Raw genomic sequence first — 24,192 nt, 5'->3', positions numbered from 1 at the left:
CCACTTGTTTGCACTCCAGGTTTGGGTCCATCTGACCATCAACAACCACCAACTCGAGCTTCTTCCATCAGCAAACTTGCTGCTCAAAACAGCATCACCCGGAAGTCCATCCCGACTCCATTCTTCTCTGCAATGCAACCATCGACCAAACATAACCCATATGAATCTCGGACCAGCAACCATGTACCCTGAACTTTCTAAATATCCGAACACAGGTCCAGCTTTCCCTGAACTTCTTAATCGGTGTCAGCATCTTCTCACTTAGCCAAACTCCATTGCAGAACTCGTAAACCACCATCTGCACAACTCACTGCCTCGAGATAATACCGTCATTGTATATAAACGAGAACAACTATAAATGCAATCATTACCCTTCTGTTTCCTGTCCGTCTGGATATCAGCCACAAACCCTTTCATACGACTCAAATTAATCATACAATACTATCTCAGTCACCTCCAAGCTCGATCGAACCCATTGTTGTTGTTGTTGTAAACTGCCGGCAGAAGTGATAAAATCCTTGTTTCCTCATAAATTAAATTCAGGCCAAGCTAGCCAGACTCGAGCATATACCCCATACACTCATCATGTTCTTCCCTTCTCCAACCAGTTAGCTTCGAAACTCCATTTTCGTCTACGATCACACCCACCACTGACTGCATCCATGAAAATTTCCAATCGATCAAACAGCCAACTCAGTTCTTTGCTACTGTATTTCAGATTCACCACTGAACATGCCTTTTACTCTCCTCCCTACCCGCTGCTGTTTCCGCGACATTTCCATTAACACCCTCTGCCTCGTTTAGCCTGCAGCTGCTTGAACGGGGAAATGCAACTCTATTTTAATTTCATTTGATAAAGAAAAGAGTGCTAAATTCTTTTACTTTCCACTGAGAATGAGATAAAGATGAAGAGCAGGACACGTGGCTGTTAATCTCTTCGTGAATTACACGTACATAGAGTGAAATTTCTTTGGCTCACTCCATCATTCTCTAGCCGCGTATGTACCAAGCAGGTGGTGTCGAGCTGGCTTATTTGCTGCTGATATATAGAAAATACCATGCCAGCTACATTTTGTCAGTATAGTTGCTGATATATGGAAATACCAGGCCAACCCCATTTCATCATCGTGGTTGCTGATACATGGAAATATCAGGCCAACCCATTTCATCATTATGGTTGCTGATATATGGAAATACCAGGCCGACCCGGCTGTTGATACATGGAAATACCAGGCCAGCATAATAAGTGTTGCTGATATATAGAAATACCAGGCCAACATATTTGATCATTGTGGTTGCTGATACATGGAAATACCAGGCCAACCATATTTCATCATTGTGGTTGCTGATATATGGAAGTACCAGGCCAACCACATTTTGCCATTTTCGTCGCAAAAACCATTAAGTCTCACATTTTATTGTTTATTCACTGGATGATCGAATTCACTTGTACTTTCTACAAAAGCACTAACATAGTATTAGTAACTAAAATATTGCCTCCTACCTAATATAAATATGGGTATAAAATGTAGCATTTACATGCTTATCATCATGCCACATGTGCCAATGGCATGTCAGCCACCTTGCCGCGCCATACCATGCCGGCCTTCCCTGAGCGGTTACCAAAACAAAAGCTTGCGACGATCGACGGCCATCCTTCCATCTAAGATGAAAATCTTAGCCGTCCAAGGTCGCCAACCAACGAATGGTAACCTTTGGCCCAAAACTCTAGTTTTGGTCACGCCCAAACGGCGCCAAGGCATGTCGGCCATGCCACATGTGCCAATGGCATTCCACCCACCTTGTCGTGCCATACCATGCAGGCCTTCCCTATGCGGTTACCAAAACAAAGGCTGGCGACAATCAACGGCCATCCTTCCATCTAAGATGCAAATCTTAGCCGTCCAAGGTCGCCAACCAATGCATGGTAACCTTTGGCCCAACGCCAAAACCTTTGTTTTGGCCACGCCCAAACCGCGTCAAGGTATGCCAGCCATGCCACATGTGCCAATGGCATGCCAACCACCTTTTCACGCCATACCATGCCGGCCTTACCTATGCGTCTACCAAAACAAAGGCTTGCGAAGATCAGCGGCCACTTTTCCATCTAAGATGCAGATCTTAGCCGTCCAAGGTTACCAGCTAACACATGGCAACCTTTGGCCCGACGCCAAGCCCTAGTTTGGTCGCGCCCAAACAAAGCCAAAACCCTAACTTTTGTCCGCGCCTAAAAACTAGGCCATATTAAAGCCGTACCGTCCATGCTTTCATGCCACTGGCTACTAAATGAAGGGTTGCAATAATCAACGGCTACCCTTCCTCTCAAGATGCAAAATATCGACCGTCGAAGGTCACCACCAAGCCGGCAAGTCTCCCAAAATCAACTTACCGAAAAACAACATGCTACATGTTTTCCACGAAAACACTCGAGACATCAACACATATCACAAACTGGGGGATGCTCATTGGGTATTGGTTTGGCGGTTTATAGCGCGCGGCGTACACTACGCCCGTTATAAGACAGTTTTATAAGGATGAGGAGGTTAGTAAATACATGGAGTAATAGTGAAATGCTTTCTTATATGGAACATCAATTCCAGGTGTTACCGGTTACCACCTCCTCCCATTTACTCATTTGTTTTCCATTTCTTACGATACCAGAGTACGTTTCACTTCGACTTGTATAAATAGGTCTTACCTATTTCCACCGAACAACAAGTTTAGGTCAGGAGGATACAACATTCAGAAAATATTGCTAGATTTCCATCTGTTAACTTCCCACTTTCTGATACAAGTCGTGAAACAACTACTCTTCCAGAATCAACTATTCTGGTCTCAACACTCTCTTCGCTTCCCTCCCCAAAACCAACCCTTCTCCTTCACTTTGTGACCGAAGCCAGTCTGGAACGACCATTTCTTGGTTTAGGACGTATTCGTACAGATTGATCTCTCGAATCTAAAGTACTCCCTTGTAGTACATTGTTTAGGGTTTAAACTCGTTTCTCACCCACACACCCGAAATTACCAAAATCAGCAGAAATCGTTTTCACCCTCAAACAATTGGCGACCACAGTGGGAGGTTGATCTTTCGGTCACATTTTCAATTTTCAATCCTCGATCTCATACCTCGACCCAGACGTCATGACAGTAAAATCAAACGATCCGTTCAGGAATCGACGACTCAGCTACTAAGCGGCTAGATTACCAGTCGTGACACGGCAAGGAACGACTGGGGACTTCCGAGGGGTTAGAAGCAAATGATACGCCCAGGGATCGGCAACACGACAAGGAATGACTGGGGACTTTCCACAGTCACGGTGATGTTTCCCACAAAACTCGGTCTTACATCCGGGAGATTCCTTTTTCACCAGAAGATCCAAAAACCGAGTAAGTCTTTCCTAGACAAAATACGTGGTTTACTACTTCAGGTTTTCACGGGAATGATAAAACCAATAGCCATGTTATGTTTCATCTCATGCTCTATGTCGACAAGCAATGCTCACGATTCAGTGGCTTTCCTGGGATGTTTGCACTATTCGCAATCGTAACCAAAAAGCATCGTTATTCTAAAACAGCTCGTTCCAAATAATAATCTAAAACCCTCAAGGTAACATTTGTCTGTCAAACCAAAAATCCAGGAAATCAAAATGGTAAACTAGAAGTTTCATTTGCCTTTCAAAAAAAAAACCTAAAATAAGAAGTTCAGAAAACAGAAATGCGTTCAAGGAAAGTTTTTCAACAATGGCTTGCTCTTCTTTGCAAAAGCCTCTTTCGTGCTTTGGAGAGCCGCCCTCTTCAACTTAAGCTTCCTGGATAACTTTTCGACTTCCGCTTCCTGCTTCTTCATCATATTCGTAGAAGGACCTTCGACTGTTTCGGCCATCAACTTTTCAACCTCAGAGAAACCTTCAACGAACCAAGGAACATTGAACTCGAAGTTTACACACGTGTCACGATGGAACCTCCAGCTCAAGAGTACATCCTCAGAAACAGTATTACCAGTCACATTGCACATGTCGTCAATCGAAGACAAAGCTTCATACACACGCTTAACCAACACAAATCGACTAGTAATTTTCTTGGTCGTGGCGATATGTCCGTAGCTTTCCCATATACTGGTGTATAGCGCCGCGTGTTTGGCGGGAACGCTAAGTCCCCCGATCAACACATGATCCGGATGAGGAACCAGATATGAAGGGTTGAAAGTGGCGCCCGCGATTGCATCAGCAACCGGCAAGGGATTCCTAACGACAATTGCACCTACGGCCACTGGAGTACTCTCCATTGTCTGAGTCACAACGACGTTTTCATCTCGATCAACATCCATTTCAAGGTCGCCCGGTGCGGCTGTCACAGTTGGAGACAAAGCTGTATCTCCTCCAGTCTCCGTCTCAGGGCCATCTTCAGAAACGGCTTCCCCCTATGATATCACGGATTAGATATTTTCCAAAGAGAAAGGAAGAGAGGAAAGAAGAATAAACATGCGGGAGACTCACTGATTCGCCTTCAGACCGACTAGAGGAAGATTCAGTACTGCTGTCGGAAGAAATACTCTTGCCATCACTGGACTCTGAACTTTCATCCTTCTCGGGTTCCCCGTCACCATGGATATCCTCAGCACCGCCACCCTCCGTCTTGAGAAACTATGTTTTCTGACTACTTGCAAGTTTGGTAAAGGTGTTCACGCTGCTGAGACTCTGGGCAAGATACAAAGACGTATACTCAGAAAAGAAACAAGGATATACGCGATCCAAAAATCAAGAGAAAAAACATACGTACCCGCATATTAGACGAACTGAAAGTCGGTAGGGCTATCGAATCTGACTGGGAACCGTCTGCACGGCTTTTAGACCTTCGCTCCTTCACTTGGGGACTATCATTCGGTCTAATGGATTTTCTCTTGGTCGAAGAAGGATCCCTCAGCAGTGGGTGCTCCGCTAAAACCACAGGAGAAGGCTTACCGCAACGGTTTTCTACCACATCATTCACGAATCCATGGATAGCGAGAAACTCATCCTGCCAAAATATGTTATATTTGGAGGTTTTTGATGGATTTCGTTTCGCGAGCGGAAAAGAGAGACTTTTACCCGACACAAAAACACTACCATCGAGAACAGTTGGCAACGAGTCTTTTGGAACAACCGGCTGACAAACGAGTGGGACCCCTTGGTCAAAACCCATATGCCGAGCCGCCCTATCGATATTGTAAGAAACTTCTTTGCAAGATCCTCGAAAGAAAGACGGCACATGATCGGGTGTGCAGCTTCGCATGAACACCATCTCTCCAACACACATATCCTCTTTATCAGAAGACAAAGACATGCTCGGAGCAGGAGTAAAGGTATTGATCTGAGTTATGGACGCATGCACCGGATCCCATGGAAGAAAATTGACCGTGTGCGAGTTGTCAAGGAATCCAACCAGGTTCGAACCAATCTCTGGGCGCCTATTCGACCAGCGCAGTATCCTAAAACCACCCCAAGACTCGGGAAGTACGACCAACGGTTTTGGAGCATACCTTTCGAAGTGTTCCCACAGCCACGCTTGGAGAAATGCGGCATGAATATACGAATCCACTTTCATGTAGCCATTTGAAGCGTACATGTCCGCGACCATATGATCCAAGTGTGTATACATAGAACCAAGAAACAAGCCGCCAATAGGGAGAACGACACCTTTTGCCAATTTTATGGCAAACTTGATAAGTTTCTGTCTTATCTCCTTCTTACCAGAGCCGTCATTGAAAATATCTCTGGATAACCAAAGAACCAAGAACGCTGCGACATGAAGTGTACTATTTTTCTGATTTAGCTCCAACTCATCAGGAAACCATTGAGACACCCACCAGCCATAGAAGCACCTCATCTCGTTTTCTTTCCGAACGAATCCTTTTGATTTCGCAACCAGAGCGGAGCACATTTCTTCTTCATCTGCAGACAACTTGATATCGAGGTTTCCTATTACGGGAAGGTTCAGCAAGACGGTCACGCTCTCTAAAGAGATAGTCATTTCACCCCACCTTCATATGGACGTGTGAGTGTTCGGACACCATCTGGAAATAAAAGCAACCAAGCCTGGGATATCTTTTCTAATTTGAAGCACTGCGGAAGCCGCGACAGCATCTTAATTTGCGCCTTGGTCAAACTGGCTTTTACACATTCCTGGCTCATCATGAATCGCATCCATTTCTCAAAGGGATGCAACAGACTCACACATATTTTAAAGTCAATGGGAGAAGCAGAATACTCTTTCCTCTGAAGACAAAACCTTATTACACCTCTAGGCCGAACTGATCGGGCCTCTCCTTCACTTTCTGGACCAGTCAGAAGAATCTACACATGCTTGGGATGACTTTTCCTAATTGTGTCGGATGTTGTAAAGAACTCATCGTCTATGTTTGGCTTGGAACTTTCAAAATATCTTTCGGTACGGCAGAACTTTTCTCAAATGGCATCCTAACGAAATTCTCTCACGCTACATTCACCTTCGAAATAACTACAATGGAACAATACGAAAAGAAATTATTACGGAAAGCGCATGGAAATTATTTTATCAGACACATGAGATCCATCCTGGACGCAAACCAATTTGTTGCAAAGTCATAATGCGAATGAGCAAAAAAATGGGGACTGACAGACCCTGCATCACCACCTCATTCCAATGTTGTACCCTGTAGCAGGAAATTTGCGCCTGGACGAGGAGGCGCTCCCCACCATGGGAACAATACACACGGCTACACCAGGAAAAGGGAGGAAACCCTAGGAGCTAGGTTTTCACGGGAAGGGAATGACAGTTACTAGCTCATGCATGCCTACTTTGCACAGTAATTGAGGCGGCCAAAATTACTACGGTATTCACGCCTAAATGTTACTACAAGTTCACGCAAAGCATATTTACGGCTAGGATTCATACCAACACAAAAGAACAATATTTTTACAAGTTCATGAAAAGGTACGCCTACAGCTAGGTTTTGCACTAACACAAGAAAACAAAAAAAAATTAAAGAGGAAGTGCTGGAAAACATACCTGGGATTCACTCGTCCTCTTTACTGTTACCACACGGCCAGAATAAAATAAAAAATAAAGGTGTGAAATAAAAGGGGAGGCCGACCTTCTTTTATATGCGTGGTACTTGGGAGTTTGAATAAGGAAAGGACTTCCTATTTGAGACAAGTAAGGAAAAGAGGCAACCGGTTCCGCGAAGACAAATCAACATGCCAAGCCGTCCGCGCATGCTTTGCCTTACCAAACCGCGCCATTGCCTTGGCCCTACCATGCCAAGCCGTTTGAACCATGCCTTTGCCCCACCACGCCAAGCCGTCCACATGCTTTTCCTCACCAAACCGCGCCTTTCCTTGGCCCCACCATGCCAAGCCGTCCGCGCCATTGCCTTGGCCCCACCATGCCAAGCCGTCCGCGCCATTACCTTGGCCCCACCATGCCAAGCCGTCCGCGCCAACACCAACAACTCGCCAATCCAGCGTCATGATGTTCCCTAAACCTTCCAAGGTGATACATGGCCAGACTAAGCCGACGATCTTCACCTCACCACTTCACGGTCTACACCACAAATAGAATCTACGCAAGGCCGCCAAACATGAGGATCATGAACTCTCCTTACCTCTCTAAAAAGGTTAGTCGGACTTTCCTGACCATCTTTTCACGACCTGTCATTTCGATTTTTGTCCTCGCCTGTCACCATCTTATTCTTACCTCGCAACAATGCTCCTGTTCCGAGCTAAGCAGGGGACTTAGTGTTGATGGTGGTTTTTAGATTAGGGTAAAAATCGTAAAACTGTACATCTGACATGACGTCACTATGACCATTAGCACATTTATTGAATCAATCAGCATGACTACGTAAGAATTATCGGGGTACCCTTTTTTTTTACATGGGTCATGTTCCATGGAAGAACCCTTAACACTGACTGGCATCATCTATGCCAAACCCTAATTCTCATGCTACTGCGCCAAGGCATGCCAACCATGCCAGCCGCACCACTGTGCCAATGGCATACCATTCCAACCACGTCACCGCGCCAAGGCATGCTAACCGTGCCAGCCGCAGCACTGTGCCAATGGCAGACCATGCCAGCCACGTCATCGCGCCAAAGCATGCCGACCATCCCAGCCACACCACTGTACCAATGGCATACCATGCCAGCCACATCTCCGCACCAAGGCATGCCAACCATGCCAGCCGCACCACTGCGCCAATGGAATGCCATGCCAGCCGCACCTCCGCGCCAAGGCATCTCAACCATGTCAGCCGCACCTCCACGCCAAGGCATGCCAACCATGACAGCTGCACCACTGCGCCAATGGCATGCCATGCCAGCCGCACCTCCGCGCCAAGGCATGCCAACCATGCCATCCGCACCACATGTGCCAATGGCATGCAAACCACCTTGCTGCGCCATACCATGCCGGCCTTCCCTATGCAGCTACCAAAACGAAGGCGTGCGATGTTCCCTAGTTTGGTCGCGCCCAAACAAAGCCAAAACCCTAACTTTTGGCCATGCCTAAACTAGGCCATATTAAAGCCGTACTGGCCATGCTTTCATGCCACTGGCTACCAAACGAAGGGTTGCAGTAATCAACGACTACCCTTCCTCTCAAGATGCAAAATATCGACCGTCGAAGGTCACCACCGAGCAGGAAAGTCTCTTAAGCTCAACTTGCCGAACAACAACATGCTACATGTTTTCCACGAAAACACTCGAGATATCAACACATGTCACAAACTGGGGGATGCTCATTGGGTATTGGTTTGGCGGTTTACAGCGTGCGGCGTACACTACCCCCGTTATAAGACAGTGTCATAAGGATGAGGCGGTTAGTAAATACAGGGAATAATGGTGAAATGTTTTCTTTTATGGAACATCAATTCCAGGCGTTACGGTTACCACCTCCTCCCATTTAATCATATGTTTTCCATTTCTTACGAGACCAGAGTACGTTTCACTTCGACTTGTATAAATAGGTCTTACCTATTTCCACCGAACAACAAGTTCAGGTCAAGAGGATACAACACTCAGAAAATATTTGCTATCTTTCCATATGTTAGCTTCCCACTTTCTGATACTAGTCGTGAAACAACTACTCTTCCAGAATCAACTATTCTGGTCTCAACACTCTCTTCGCTTCCCTCCCCAAAACCAACCCTTCTCCTTCACTTTATGACCGAAGTAAGTCTGGAACGGCCATTTTTTGGTTTAGGCCGGATTTGTATAGATTGATCTCTCGAATCTAAAGTACTCCCTTGCAGTACATTGTTTAGGGTTTAAACTCGTTTCTCACCCACACACCCGAAATTATCAAAATCAGCAGAAATCGTTTTCACCCTCAAACACCTCCATAATAAAACTTGCTTTTGGAAAAACTAACACATTGGCCCGAGGCCATTTGATACATACTTGATAGGGTGTAGAATACATCCTATTTATTATCTAGTGTTTATGCTTTCTCTGCTATTTTTCTTGTAAATTATGTATTTTACGCATGTTTTTGAGTTATTAGGTACTCTGGAGTCGCACGGAGAAAAAGAAGAAGAAATCACCCAAATTGAGCCGAAAGGGCAAAAAGGAAATTTCATAGGCTGTCATTATTGGGAGCCTGGTCAAGGTTAAGGGGCAACCCTGTTTGAAGGAGTACTAAATACAGATCAGCTGAGGATAAGGGGCTGGAAACTGGCTAGCCCTTATCAGAACTGACCACCTATTATAGGCACCCAAACTGGGTGGATCTTATCTAACGGAGTGTCCGAATCTTGCCCAAATCATCCCTAAACCCTATATCGAGAGAAACATTTCTCTTGTTCATTTATTTTATCAGCTTCACCTGAAACTGAGAGAGGTGACAATGGAGGCGCAGCCAAAGCATAACTGAGAGACTAAATAATTGAGGATAAATGATGAGGGATCAATAACAGAAGAATTAATGGTTCGAAGTTGTTAAAGATGGTGAGTTTCACGGGTTGGTGGTGCTATTGAAGGTGATTTAGGGTTTGAGAAGCAGATGGAATTGAGATGGGTTTCCTTCAGTGAAGATGATGAATCCAAATCGAACATAACTGCAGTCAGAGATGATGATATTGAAGATGGGTATACTCGATTCGAGTTTGTGTTGATTGGGGAGAATGGATGTTGTTGTTGATAGAAAGAAATTGGTGGTTGACATTATGAGATGATGCTATTAAATCGATGGATACTGATACTGTGAAGAATAGATGAAGATGGGTGTTTGAATCTAAGATCGAAAAGATGAAAAGAAGTGATGGGTTTTGAGAGAACAGAAGAACCCAATTGATGTTGTTGATTTTCATGGGAATGAGGCTGAGTTGATGATGAATCGAGAGGTGAAGAGGAAATGGGGTGGTTCTGATACTGCCATTGAATCTGTTGAACCGATAAACAGGAAGAAAGAAGGCGTTATGCTGCCAAGGTTGAATTGAAGAGAGGGTTGTTTGAGAACAAGGATTGAAACACAGAGGGAAGAATTGATCTCATTCTTGAGTTGTTATGACATATAAGGAAAGAAGAGGACATGGTGGATGAGTGCTGGTGAATGATGGTGGTCTAAAGCTACTGTTGATGAAGGTTGTTACTGCAAATGAAGTTACAATAGATGTATGCTAGGTTTCTTAACAGGAGAAGACCAAAAAATAGGCCTGAAATTGGCCTGGAAATACACCTGAAACAGAGGAAACTCTGTCGGATTTTCTACCCTGACGAGTCGACTCATTGCCGGCGATGAACGTTCCAGACGAGTTCGATGACCGATCCATCCATGTGACTCAGTAATTCAGCCGACTAAGACCGAGTCAGAGCAGCTGATTAAGTAGCTAACTAACCTACCTTGACCCATATGACTAACGGGTTGACCTTTAAAAATTCTCCCTTTAATTATTTGTGTGAACTTTAAAAATTCTCCCTTTAATTATTTGTGTGAATTTCAGAAACATGAGTAGCTAATTTTCTTACTGATTGAGGATGAATTCCTAGTTCTTAACATGTTTTGAGTTTTGTTTTTAAATCTACTTTGAAATTTTTCACATGATTATCGTTTTTACTAATAGGAATGTTTATACATTCATGGTTGATTGATAGATTGTTTAGGTGGCCAACTAAATTGATTTGTTAATTGATCTAAAGCTAGTGAAAGTTAGGGGATAAGTGATCGTTTCTTGACTCTTTATATAAGTAGCAAACACGAGACCTTGCGGAGGGATTTCTTGGAGAAATTGTGTGTGGAAACAACGTTAGCAAGTAGACATTGAGCTAAGAGTCTAACTACTAATATCAACCTAATAAGTTCATAAATCTTAATGCGTTTAATTAAATTACATCTTGAGTGAGCTACAACTAGGTGGTTTGGTGAATAGAATCCGGTAGTCGAGAACTTCCGTATCCGGTGATACTAGGGATTTAGGGGTTTAGCACTGAGCTAGCTGCTTCACCTACGGTTGGTGATAATCTGTGACTAATAAAAAGTGGAAAAGAACATAACTTGAATCATTGTTTTGCAACGAAGAAGGATTCCTTGATCTAATCTCTCTTATTGATTTCAACTTAAACTTTTAATTGCTTTATTTACTTTCTTTTGTTTTTAAAATATAAAACCAATCCCCCCTTTTTGTGACAACTAAACAACTAAAACCTCTTGCTCCTCGTGGGAACGAACTTGACTACACTATATTACTTGTTAATTAGGTGGAAAAATATTAATTAATTTGTTGTGGTTACGACACGCATCAAAATTTGGCGCCGCTGCCGGGTAGCAGCGGACGATTTTAGTTGTTTTATTTTTCTTTTTGGTTTATTCTTGCTTTGTTAGATTCTATATCATATCTAACTTAGTTTTCGAGAATCTTGTTTCAGGTACTATATCTTTGGTGAATGCTTATAGAGGGCAGACCGAGTCAAATTGGTATACGTCTTCGATCCGGCACTCAACTAAAGGACCTCTTTCGAGCGGTTAATATTCCGCTTCCTCCTTCATCTAGTGAGTTCACAGATTCCGATATAGACAAAGAAGAAATGGCTGATCGTACACTCAAGGATCTAGCTTCTCACAAGCTCGATACACAACAATGGTGTATCCAAACTAACTCAACCTTTGAGATCAAGTCGGGGTTGATTAGAGAGTTACCAAAGTTTCATGGTATGGTGAATGAATACCCAAACCATAGTCATGGCTATGCTTCCACCGGAGACTAATGCGGATGGAGCAATGTTGAAAGTTTTCATGTTCTCTTTGGCGGGCAATGCTAAGGAATGGTTGTATTATTTGCCTTCCGGAAGTATCACCACATGGAATGGGATGAAGAAACTTTTCCTCGAGAGATATTTTCCTGCATCAAAAGCTACTCAAATTCGTAAGGAGATTTGTGGGATGAAGCAAAATGTGGGAGAGTCATTGTATGAATGTTGGGAGTGATACAAGAGATTGGTGGCAAGCTGTCCACACCATCAATTCAGTGACGTCATGATACTCCAATACTTCTACGAAGCTCTCCACCCAAGTGATAGATCTCTTCTTGACGCCGCAGGTGGTGATGCACTAATGAACAAGACGTTGACCCAAGCTAGAGAGTTGATTGAAAGTATGGCTGCAAACTCGCAACAATTCTACACAAGAGAAGAACCAATGGTTAGGCGAGTGCATGAAGTTAGTGATTCATCATCACACCTTGATCAAAGGATGAGTAACATGGAGACGATGATGCAAAGGATGGCTGCAGTTATCATACCTTCATATGATGAGACCGAACAAGTAAATGATTTATATCCAAATCAAATGCCAAGGTACGATCCATACTCCAATACTTATAATCCCGGTTGGAAGGATCATCCTAACTTTAGTTATGCGAACAAGCAAGCGGCGGCTCCTAATCCGTATGTGCAACAAGGTGGTTTCCGACAATCACGCTTCCAACCTCAACAACAATTCCAACCACAACAAGTCAAAGAGCGTGATTATTCGAGTGATGACAAGCTCAATGCGTTAATGCAAGGCATGCAAGGTCTTACTTCTATGTTACAACAAAGCCAACAAAAGAATGAATCGTCCATTAAGGCTTTGGAAACCCAAATGGGAAAATTGGCAACCGATGTGCATCTATTGAAATCTCAAGCATCCACAAAGCTTCCTTCACAACCATTTGTGAATCCAAGAGAGAATGTTAATGCGGTTACTTTAAGAAGTGGAAGACAAGTGGAGATTCCAAGTCACCATGAAGAAGCTAGTGAAGAGGTAGTCAAAGACAATGAGGAAGCCGAACCAAAGGAGAATCCAACACCTACCAACCAATCCAAGGAAACGGTTCCTAGTTTCACTACTCCACCTCCTTTTCCTAGTCGTTTTGCTAAATCCAAGAAAGAAGCTCAAGACAAGGCACTCATGGATATCTTCAAGAAGATATAAATCAACATCCCATTCATTGAGGCCATCAAGACAATGCCGAGGTATGCTAAGTTCATGAAGTAATTATGCAAAAAGAAAGATAGGTTGCTTGATAATGAAATTACTAAAGTTGGCGAGAGTGCGTCGGCTATGCTATTGAAGAAGATGCCTACAAAGTGCACGGATCCCGGTGATTTCACGGTACCAATTACTATTGGTACAAAAAGGTTTGAACATGCTTTACTTGACTTGGGAGCTTCCATAAGTGTAATGTATGCCGATATATATGACACCTTGAATCTTGGACCTTTGAAAGAGACAAGAGTTATTATCCAATTAGCAAACAAGTCTAACATATATCATAAGGGACTTTTAGAAGACGTGCTAGTGCAAGTGAATGAGCTAATTTTTCCGGTTGATTTCTTCGTGGTGGATATGGACAACAATGAGAATCGGTCATCTATTTCTTTAATTCTTGGGAGGCCGTTTATGAAGACCGCAAAGACGAAGATTGGCATTGACAAGGGTACACTTACTATGGAATTCGATAAGGAGGTAATACACTTCAACATAATTGAAGCCATGCGCTACCCAAGTGATGTGCATTCCGCTTACTCCATTGATGTGATTAGTTCATTAGCGCAACAAATGGTGGAATTGAGTCAAAAGGACGAACTTGAGGTGGTGTTGCAAAAGAGCATTGAATTGGACGTCCACGACTTGTCTAATTTGGATGTAGAAATCTCCAAGGAATTGGTGGAGATGTGTGGTGCCTTGACGGCATTGAAAGAAGTTAAAAAGGGTAATGTTTTATATATTTCTTTACCCATGGATGATGAATTACTTGTACCATCTATTGTGAAGGCGCCTAAGCCAGAATTGAAGCCACTTCCGGACCATTTGAAGTATGCTTTCTTGGGAGATGAAGATGAGCTTCCGGTGATCATTGTAAAGAACCTCACACCGGTACAAGAAGACCGTTTGCTTAGAGTTTTGAAAGAGCACAAAACGGCTATTGGATGGACAATTGCGGACATCAAAGGCATTAGTCCATCCGTGTGCATGCATAGAATTCTAATGGAAGAGAACGTGAAGCCGGTACGTGATGCTCAATGTAGGCTTAATCCTCCCATGATGGAGGTTGTGAAGAAAGAGATACTCAAATTTTTAAGTGTGGGGGTGATCTACCCAATATCCGATAGCAAATGGGTTAGTCCGGTACAAGTGGTACCAAAGAAGTCCGGTGTTACGGTTGTTAGAAATCAAGACGATGAACTTGTTCCTACAAGAGTTCAAACCGGTTGGAGAGTGTGCATTGATTATAGAAATCTTAATTCCGCAACTCGAAAGGATCACTTTCCTTTACCTTTCATCGATCAAATGTTGGAGTGGTTAGCGGGGCATTCTCATTATTGTTTCTTGGACGGTTATTCGGGATACAACCAAATTGTTATTGCACCGGAGGACCAAGAGAAGACCACTTTCACTTGTCCGTTTGGAACGTTTGCATATAGACGGATGTCGTTTGGTCTTTGCAATGCACCGGCTACTTTCCAAAGATGCATGGTTAGTGTATTCTCGGACTATGTGGAGCGCATCATCGAGGTATTTATGGATGATTTCAGTGTTTATGAAAATTCTTTTGATAGTTGTTTAGACAACCTTGAACTAGTTCAAACGATGCATAGACACAAATCTAGTCCTTAATTGGGAGAAATGTCACTTTATGGTAAACCATGGCATAGTACTTGGTCACATCGTGTCCTCTCGAGGGCTCGAAGTAGACAAGTCAAAGATAGATTTAATAAGGAACTTACAATATCCCACTTCGGTGAGGGAAATCCGTTCATTTCTTGGCCATGCAGGTTTCTATAGGCGGTTTATCAAGGATTTTTCCAAAATCTCCATGCCGACGTGCAAGTTATTACAAAAGGAGGTACCTTTTGACTTCAACAAGGAATGCAAGGATGCCTTTGACAAATTGAAGGCAATGTTGACAAGTGCGCCAATTATCAAATCACCGGATTGGAATCTTCCATTTGAATTAATGTGTGATGCTAGTGATTATGCGGTTGGAGCCGTTTTGGGTCAAAGAGTGGACAAATTGTCCCATGTTATGCATCGAGGACCCTTAATGATGCCCAAATCAACTATTCTACCATGGAGAATGAGTTATTGGCTATAGTTTTTGCATTGGAAAAGTTTCGATCATACTTGGTGGGCGCAAAGGTTATTGTATATTCCGATCATGCCGCACTTAAATACTTAACAAAGAAGAAAGAAGCTAAGCCAAGGCTAATCCGATGGATCCTATTGATACAAGAGTTCGACATAGAAATTCAAGACAAGAAAGGTGTAGAGAATACCGTTGTGGATCATCTTAGTAGACTTGTTATATCTCAGGAAGAACTTCCATTACAAGACCGCTTTCCGGACGAACAACTTTTCTCCTTGGAAAATTCTACACCTTGGTACGTGGATATAATGAATTACTTGGTGACAAGGAAGGTACCTAATACAATATCTGACTTCCAAAAGATGAAACTTAAGAAGATAGCCAAGCAATATGTGTGGGATGAACCATACTTATGGAAACATGGCGTGGATCAAATGATACGAAGGTGCATGCCTAATTCCGAATTTCAATCTATTCTCTCTTTTGTCACACTCTTGCTTGTGGTGGCCATTTTGGTTCTAAACGTACCGCTCTCAAAGTTCTCGATAGTGGATTTTATTGGCCCACCTTTTTTGAAGATGCAGATGTTTTTTGTAAATCGTGTGATAGATGTCAAAGAACGGGCAATCTAGGTGCTCGAAATCAAATGCCACTCACACCAATTCTTGCCGTTGAGATTTTTGATGTGTGGGGAATCGATTTTATGGGCCCTTTTGTCAATTCAAATGGAAATTTTTATATACTTCTTGCGGTGGATTATGTTTCGAAATGGGTGGAAGCTAGACCCACCAAAACTAATGATTCTCAAGTTGTTTGTGATTTTGTAAGAGAAAATATATTCACTAGGCATGGTACACCAAGAGTGGTGATAAGCGATGGAGGCTCACATTTCAAGAAGGATTTCCACGCTCTCCTCAAGAACTATAACATTACACATAAGATTGGTACGCCTTATCATCCACAAACTAGTGGACAAGCGGAAATTTCAAACCGGGAAATCAATTCCATTCTTGAGAAAACGGTGAATACTACAAGGAAAGATTGGAGATTTAAGCTTAATGATGCACTTTGGGCGTATCGAACGGCGTACAAGACACCAATTGGAATGTATCTATATCGGTTGGAAGCTTGTCATCTTATGGTGCAGTTGAAATTACTAGTCTTAAAGACAACTCAGTTACCAAGGTCAACGGCCATAGATTGAAGCCATACTACGAGAACATTGCATATGTGAATGTGGATGAACTTTCATTTGAAGATTCACTATCTCTGGAGGATTAATGTGAAGCAAAAGCTAAGTCGGGCCGTCGACTTTAAAACAAGCGCTTAATGGGAGGCAACCCATAGGTTTTGTATTTCTTACCTTTTATTTTTTGTTTTGTTTATTTATTTTTTATTGTTCCATATCATACTAGGATTTCTCACCTTGACTTTACTTGGACGATTGAATTACATTGAGGATAATGTAAGGTTTAAGTGTGGGGGGAGTGGTTAAGCATTTATTTAAAAAAAAATTTGCATAAAACCTCCAACTTTTAGAGATTTTAGAGTCACTGGCATACTTCTAGGTATGTTTACATAGAGAATTCTGACCGACATAACTGAACTTGGAAGTGTTAGGGAACTACGTTCGGATTTCTTGCTTGTTAGAGTGTTAAATAATGGATTTAATCATGCCAGTGATGCAAATTAGGAGCAGGGAGAAATGCATTATTAGAGTTGTTGATCAATCATTAGTGGAGATTACCCTATTTATATCATAAGAGGCACCGACCAGATTTCTTTATAAATAACTAAAGAGATTTCTTTTGAGTGTGTGTCACTGTACGTTAATTCCGAGTAGAATGGTGAGCTACCCAACCTCCCACCAATAGAAGCACTACTCTTTGATCTCTTGAGTGCTAATTTTGTCAATCATGAGGGTGACGTCTATAGATGAAAGCCTCCTTCTTGTAGTTCGATTTGCAGTTAGCACCATTCTCTCTCTCGACAACAACGGATCCATAGAAACACCATCATCATCAACAAGGGAGCGACATCAAAATCTACAAGGAAAGTTGAAAAAGTTCAAGGTTTACAAGCAACGGAACAAGAAAAGAGTAAATTGCATATCCAAGTAAAGCAACATGAAATGAGCGGATTTTTATATATACATGTTGAAGACTTACATAGCAATGAGCATAATTTTATATCCAAGTTGAAGACTTATTTACAAGAGCAAAGAAAAGCAAAAGGTGAGAATTATTGAAGTTTATGATTTCGGGACGATACAAGTTGTGAAGAATCAAGCGTAAAGTACTTTTCCCACGGCCATGGTTTGTTTTTTATTTTCACCTTGTTTTGTATTTTATTTCTCTTGTCTCTTTAAAAAAAGGTAAAAATAAAAAAAAAAAATGAGACAAGAGAAAAATTTATCATTGTTTTTAATATTTATTTAATAAGCCGTGGGGAAGGAAAAATCTATAAGGAAGTTTCAAGCGACAAGGATTTAAGGTAAAGAGAGTTATAAATTGTCAAGGAATTACAAAGTTCGAGCATTTATCATCAATAGTTGAAGCCGAAGACAAAGGCCAAGAAGATGAAGACGAGGAGTGGAAGACGTTTCTATTGGATTCCGTGAGAGTTGTGTTATCATCATGGGCGATCGGATGTGAAGGTAAGTAAGTAATCTTATCCTCGATAATAGTGGTTGATTTCCTTTCTTAGATATCGTCAGAAAAATGGTTTTTCAAAATGTTAAAAGATGTGGGTTTTTAAAATATTTCGGAAGTTGTCCTTCCCACCATTCAACGTGTTGCAGGAATTCTCTCTTCATTCCTACCTGCACACATGTGAGAACCATAAAAGTACGTCCTTTGAGTGCAATTTCATAAAATCCTTTTTGGTGAGGCAGAAGTCGAGGCGAAATGCTTATTGATCGCTCTCAAACATGTGTTCTCTCATTATGGTGTGGTTATTTCTCACTCAACATTTAAGAATGATAATATGTTGTTTAGTATTTCTAACTTCTTATTACTAGCATGCAGAAAATTTATGTCCTCATAACTCTTTGGATGCTTGGGACGCTGAAACGCTTTGAAGTTGTAAGTTTTAGTTTGATTTGCTCGAGGACTAGCAAAGTCTAAGTGTGGAGGAATTTGATAGGGTGTAAAATACATCCTATTTATTATCTATTGTTTATGCTTTCTATGCTATTTTTCTTGTAAATTATGTATTTTACGCATATTTTTGAGTTATTAGGTACTCTGGAGTCGCACGGAGAAAAAGAAGAAGAAATCACCCAAATTGAGCCGAAAGGGCAAAAAGGAAATTTCATAGGCTGTCATTATTGAGAGCCTGGTCAAGGTTAAGGGGCAACCCTGTTTGAAGGAGTACTAAATACAGATCAGCTTAGGATAAGGGGATGGAAACTGGCTAGCCCTTATCAGAACTGACCACCTATTATAGGCACCCAAATTGGGTGGATCTTATCTAATGGGGTGTCTGAATCCTTCCCAAATCATCCCTAAACCCTATATCGAGAGAAACATTTCTCTTGTTCATTTATTTTATCAGCTTCACCTGAAACTGTGAGAGGTGACAATGGAGGCGCAGCCAAAGCATAACTGAGAAACAAAATAATTGAGGATAAATGATAAGGGATCAATAACAGAAGAATTAATGGTTCGAAGTTGTTAAAGCAGGTGAGTTTCATGGGTTGGTGGTGCTATTGAAGGTGATTTAGGGTTTGAGAAGCAGATGGAGTTGAAGATGAAATTGAGATGGGTTTCCTTCAGTGAAGATGATGAATCCAAATCGAGCAGAACTGCAGTCAGAGATGATGATATTGAAGATGGGTATACTCAATTCGAGTTTGTGTTGATTGGAGAGAATGGTTGTTGATGTTGATATAAATAAATTGGTGGTTGAAATTATGAGTTGATGCTGTTAAATCGATGGATACTGATACTGTGAAGAACAGATGAAGATGGGTGTCTGATTCTGAGATCGAAAATACGAAAAGAAGTGATGGGTTTTGAGAGAACAGAAGAACCCAATTGATGTTGTTGACTTTCATGGGAATGAGGCTGAGTTGCTGATGAATCGAGAGGTGAAGAGAAAATGGGGTGGTTCTGATACTGCCATTGAATCTGTTGAATCGATAAACAGGAAGAAAGAAGGCGTTATGCTGCCAAGGTTGAATTGAAGAGAGGGTTGTTTGAGAACAAGGATTGAAACACAGAGGGAAGAATTGATCTCATTCTTGAGCTGTTATGACATACAAGGAAAGAGGAGGACATGGTGGATGAGTGCAGGTGAATGATGGTGGTCTAAAGCTACTGTTGATGAAGGTTGTTACTGCAAATGAAGTTACAATAGATGTATGCTAGGTTTCTTAACAGGAGAAGACCAAAAAATAGGCCTGAAATTGGCCTGGAAATACACCTGAAACAGAGGAAACTCTGTCGGATTTTCTACCCTGACGAGTCGACTCATTGCCGGCGATGACCGTTCCAGACGAGTTTGATGACCGATCCATCCATGTGACTCAGTAATTCAGCCGACTAAGACCGAGTCAGAGCAGCTGATTAAGTAGCTAACTATCCTACCTTGACCCATATGACTAACGGGTTGACCTTCTTAACCGTTTAGTTTAACAGAACATCGACGGAAACAGAACTCAGGTGGCCGGCGGTGACATTTCAGGTCAGATTCCGGTGATCCCGAGAACTCTTCAGGCGACTCAACTAGTGAATAATTTTCTAGACTCATGGGTTTGAAGAATTGGGTTTGAATTTGGAAAGAGAAGATGGAAGATTTGAGAAAGGCTTGGATTTGGAAGTTGAGTTACAAAGGTAAAGGGAAGTTATTCCTAAGAAGAGTTGAAGTAAATTGAAGCCTATAAATAGAGAAGTTCTGTATACACTTTTAGACATCTCTACACACACAACACCTGTGTTTTTTCTTGCTTTCAAAATTCTTCTTTTAATTATTTGTGTGAACTTTAAAAATTCTCCCTTTAATTATTTGTGTGAATTTCAAAAACATGAGTAGCTAATTTTCTTATTGATTGAGGATGAATTCCTAGTTCTTAACATGTTTTGAGTTTTGTTTTTAAACCTACTTTGAAGTTTTTCACATGATTATCGTTTGTTTTTACTAATAGGAATGTTTATACATTCATGGTTGATTGATAGATTGTTTAGGTGGCCAACTAAATTGATTTGTTAATTGATCTAAATCTAGTGAAAGTTAGGGGATAAGTAATCATTTCTTGACTCTTTACATAAGTAGCAAACACAAGACCTTGCGGAGGGATTTCGTGGAGAATTGTGTGTGGAAACAACGTTAGCAAGTAGACATTGAGCTAAGAGTCTAACTACTAATATCAACCTAATAAGTTCATAAATCTTAATGCGTTTAACTAAATTACATCTTGAGTGAGCTACTACTAGGTGGTTTGGTGAATAGAATCCGGTAGTCGAGAACTTCCGTATCCGATGATACTAGGGATTTAGGGGTTTAACACTGAGCTAGCTGCTTTACCTAAGGTTGGTGATAATCTGTGACTAATAAAAAGTGGAAAAGAACATAACTTGAATCATTGTTTTGCAACGAAGAAGGATTCCTTGATCTAATCTCTCTTATTGATTTCAACTTAAACTTTTAATTGCTTTATTTAATTTCTTTTGTTTTTAAAATCTAAAACCAATCCCTCCTTTTTGTGACAACTAAAACCTCTTGCTCCTCGTGGGAACGAACTTGACTACACTATATTACTTGTTAATTAGGTGGAAAAATATTAATTAATTTGTTGTGGTTACGACACGCATCAATACTTAGCAAATTTTTCAGGTTATGCAAACTGTGCAGATTCCCTTTGTAGAAAATAAGGATATCATCCGCAAAAAGAAGATGTGTAGGGGCCACACATTTCTTACTAACCATAGTATACATGGTTCTTCTTTCAAATAACTTAGAGAGATTACGACTCAAAACATCTTCAATAAGGACGAAAATCAAAGGTGAAAGAGGATCACCTTGACGTAACCCTCTATTGATACTGAAAAACCTTCCGCACTGCCATTAACCATGACGGAAATCCGTGTCGAATTAAGAATACTCAAAATCCACGCACACCAATTCTCAGAAAACCCATATTGCCGAAAACTTCAGCTATAAAATCCCAACTCACCGTATCAAAAGCTCGGGCAATATCCAGTTTAAGGCCAACATTACCATGTTTCCTTTCTGTGTTGATCTCATTAATCAACTCAGATGTCGAAGCTATATTCTCATGAATAGTTCTTCCCTTCATGAACGCCACTTGTTCTTCAGAAATCAACTTATTTAGAACCGTACCAAGCCTGGTAGCCATAATCCTTGTAATGATTTTGAAGAAAAAATTGCTCAAGCCAATTGGACTATAATCCTTGATAGCATTATATTTGTTATTTTTAAGAATGAGAACTATAAAACTAGAGTTAATGCCATTAGGAATTTTCCTCATAGACCAACAATTAGTAATGGCACTAAAAATATCACTAGAAATAATATCCCAACAATGTCGATAAAAATAACCTGTGAATCCATCAGGGCCAGGTGCAGAATCCACTTCCAAATCAAAGACAACCTCTTTAACCTCCTCCAAAGACGGCATGGCATCCATTAAATCACTCTCAGTCGGTGAAATGCTTTCATGAACAATATCAAACAACCACGGATTAATGCTAACTTCACTACCATTGAATTTGTCTTGATAATGTTTGACAATGTAATCCTTTATTTCATCTTGAAAAAACAAAGTAGTGTTAGTTGAAATCTTAATTTCCGATATTGTATTTTGGCTCATCCTCATGCGAATGCTATTATGAAAGAATCTAGTGTTCTGATCTCCATCTTCTAACCAAGACACTCGCGATTTCAGCTTGAGCATAACAGCTAACTCCGTTCTCACATTATCAACCTCTTTTTTAGCATCCGCTACCTTCAAAAATTGAAGTTCATTCCCATGATCATAATCAAGAAGATCGTTCTCAGTTTCAAGCTTTAATTCACCAATTCCAAATCTTCGCGCCTCTTTCAACCTCTTAAGCTTTGCATTGAAAACAAAAGAAGGCGCACCATCTAGCCTCAGTTTCCAATTCTCCTCTACCAATTGCATAAAACTTGGATGATACAGCCACATCTTTTGAATTCTAAAAGGTGCCCTAGCCGTCCTAGGATTTTCAAAAGCAAACCCAAAGAGTAGAGAATGATCTGAACATATCCTAGGAAGCACCTTAACCCTCCAATCTTCATATCTATCGAGCCAAGCGTCATTGACAATGGCTCTATCATGCTTAGAAACAATTCTGCAAACTCCATTCCGATAATTAGACCATGTATACTTCTTACCAATTGCATCAGCCTCCACAAGTCCATTATCAGAGATCCAACTTCTAAATTCATTCATGTAAATATCCTTTATTGGCCTTCCACCCTTCTTTTCTTCCAATCATAAAACACAATTAAAATCACCTAACACCAACCAAGGATTCCCAATATCACCCAGCCCCAATTGACGCCAAAGCGACCTTCTTTGCACCGGATCAAAAGACGCATGAACAACCGCAATATACACATCATTAAAACTCAAAGAAATTGCTTGCTTAGATGAAGATAAATTACCTGGCCTTGTCGGATAATTCTTCCACAAAACCCAAATATTACCTTTCTCACCACCAACTTCATTTGTAATAACATCCTCACAGAAATCATCCAATCTCAAACTTCTAACAAAACGTGTAGTGCAGAAAACTTTCGGTTCCGCAATACAAATAATATCAGGTTTGTGCAAATGATATAACTCAGTTAACTTGGCTTTTGCGCCATCTTTATCCAAGCCTTGAGCGTTCCAGTAGAATACACGCATTAATTAACTCCTTCCCCTGAAGGGCTTGCCGAACCCTGACGTGACCTACTTCTACCTCGTGTTTGAATCTTCCCAGTTTCAGCTTGCTTAACCGTGCTAGCTCCTGGACCTGACTTCGCATTAGTTCCAACTTTTTTAGCTTTAGGCTTCACCCCACCAGCCTTTTTAGCTGCTGTTTGAGGGTGAAAATGATTTCTGCTGATTTTGGTAATTTCGGGTGTGTGGGTGAGAAATGAGTTTAAACCCTAAACAATGTACTGCAAGGGAGTACTTTAGATTCGAGAGATCAATCTATACAAATCCGGCCTAAACCAAAAAATGGCCGTTCCAGACTTACTTCGGTCACAAAGTGAAGGAGAAGGGTTGGTTTTGGGGAGGGAAGCGAAGAGATTGTTGAGACCAGAATAGTTGATTCTGGAAGAGTAGTTGTTTCACGACTAGTATCAGAAAGTGGGAAGCTAACAGATGGAAAGATAGCAAATATTTTCTGAGTGTTGTATCCTCTTGACCTGAACTTGTTGTTCGGTGGAAATAGGTAAGACCTATTTATACAAGTCGAAGTGAAACGTACTCTGGTCTCGTAAGAAATGGAAAACATATGATTAAATGGGAGGAGGTGGTAACCGTAACGCCTGGAATTGATGTTCCATAAAAGAAAACATTTCACCATTATTCCATGTATTTACTAACCGCCTCATCCTTATGACACTGTCTTATA

Source organism: Papaver somniferum, unplaced genomic scaffold (assembly GCF_003573695.1).
Source record: "Papaver somniferum cultivar HN1 unplaced genomic scaffold, ASM357369v1 unplaced-scaffold_99, whole genome shotgun sequence".
NCBI classification, from domain to species: Eukaryota; Viridiplantae; Streptophyta; class Magnoliopsida; order Ranunculales; family Papaveraceae; genus Papaver; species Papaver somniferum.
The sequence above is the reverse complement of the archived record's forward strand: the minus strand, read 5'-3'. Positions refer to the sequence as shown.